This window comes from Sinocyclocheilus grahami, unplaced genomic scaffold, assembly GCF_001515645.1.
Source record: "Sinocyclocheilus grahami isolate Dianchi unplaced genomic scaffold, SAMN03320097.WGS_v1.1 scaffold823.1, whole genome shotgun sequence".
Lineage (NCBI taxonomy): Eukaryota > Metazoa > Chordata > Actinopteri > Cypriniformes > Cyprinidae > Sinocyclocheilus > Sinocyclocheilus grahami.
In genome coordinates this window covers 168,323-170,132 of record NW_015506002.1, presented here as the reverse complement: position 1 = coordinate 170,132, position 1,810 = coordinate 168,323, and the positions used below count along the sequence as shown (strand labels likewise).

The following is a 1,810-nucleotide window of genomic DNA, read 5'->3' as shown; positions in this document are numbered from 1 at the left end:
ACACACACACACACTCACACACACACACACACACACACACACACACACACACACACACACACACACACACACTCACTCACACACACACTCAGCGAACAGAGACACAGAGGAGGAGAGATGGATCCGTTCTGCTCTATTTCCATCAGGTCTCCTCTCTTTTTCACTGTCATATCTGACTGGATCTTCAAAACAAGAGCTGAGTGTGTGTTTGTGTGTCACAGCACCACATGCTTCAGCTTTTGTCTCCACATTTACATGCAATGGCACTGTTCTCCAATAGCATACGACATTTGGCCTGAATAAAGTACTGTTTCTGTTCGATATAAATGCAGTGAATGTAGATGCGTAACCTTCATGTGATCGTCCACCTCTGGAGACCGTAACTAAATATTACATGAGATTTTGTTTTGTATTCACCTTAAGTGTGCCGCCTTTGAAATGAAAGAAAAATGTTTGCTTAATAATTGAACTTTGAGAAGGACATCCGCAGTAAAATTGAGAAAATATTAACAGGGGAATTCATAGTTTTGATGTTTAAAGCATAAAAAATTAAGATAATATTTTATCTAAAATATCTGATAGTTCTCAACACAAGAACAAGGGATAAATAAATAAAGTTAATAAAATAAGGCTTCTTTACTGGCATCTATGGTTCCGTGAAGAGCCTTTAACGCCCATGTAACCTTTTCTTTGCACGTTATTAAATTATTAGATTATTCAAATGTTCTTCACACTATGAAAAACTTTTTTTTTTTAAAGAAAGCATTCTTGATGGATGGATCCTCACAGAAGAAGCTCAGCCATTCTTCTGCAATCAAACATTCATAAAGCAAACGAGGCTCTGCTGTGGAGAACATCCACGCAAATCAAGATCATCTCAAGACATGTGCACTGAGGTGAGGGACTCAGAGCTCATCACTTAATTAAGAAGGTGATTCGAGTCTAATTTAAGCAGTTCATTTCCTCCTGGCTTATGAGAGGGTGTGTCTGAAGATGTTTTTATGGTTTTCATCAGCTAATTCACTAGCACAATTAATAAAATCAACTTGTAGCTTTAATAAAACGAGCACGGCTCATTTAAAGGCTCTTTGAAGAAGACTAGAAATGTCTACATGCACTATCCAAATGAATCCAATACGATTTTTGTTATATAGTATTTATTCATATTTTAAATTGGCTTTTTTATATTTTCAGTTTTCATTTTTATTTGTTTGTTTTTTTAGTTTTTTTGTATTTCTGTTTTGCATTATATTTATTTCAGTTTCAGTTTTAATTTTGAATTTATTTTTATTTGTTTTACATTTTCAGCATTCATTTTAATTTTACTGTAAGTTCCAGTAATTCTATGTGCTTTTGTCATTTTCCTTAGTTTTAGTATTTTATTGTTTCTATTTAGCTTTATATTTATCATTATATATTTTATATTTATTCAATCTGATTGATATTCAACAACCTTGCTTTTGTAATTTTTATATTTATTTCCATTTTAGTTTTATTCATTTTAGTACTTAAACATATTTTTTTATTTAGTTGCCATGGCAGCAGTTCTAATTTTCATTTAAGTTCAATTTTGTCATGTTTATTAGTTTTACTTTTTTTTGTTAGCTTTATTTTAGTTTTAATTTTAGTATATTAAAGGGATACTCCACCCCAAAATGAAAATTTTGTAATTAATCACTTAAAAAGCTTCAAACCCGTAAAAGCTTAGTTCGTCTTCGGAACACAATTTAAGATATTTTGGATGAAAACCGGGAGGCTTGTGACTGTCCCATTGACTGCCAAGTAACTTACACTGTCAAGGTCCAGAAAA

At 32.4% G+C, this 1,810-nt stretch overlaps 1 protein-coding gene across 1 annotated transcript in view; it reads left to right on the top strand.

Moving 5' to 3' along the window:
- Positions 1-848: 848 nt before the first annotated feature.
- LOC107562432 (RNA-binding motif, single-stranded-interacting protein 3-like) overlaps positions 849-1,810 on the top strand; it is a 15,512-nt gene continuing 14,550 nt past the window's right edge. The window contains exon 1 of the mRNA XM_016247067.1: positions 849-896. The gene's annotated coding sequence lies outside the window, so the exon portion shown is untranslated. The remainder of the gene's footprint in view (positions 897-1,810) is intronic.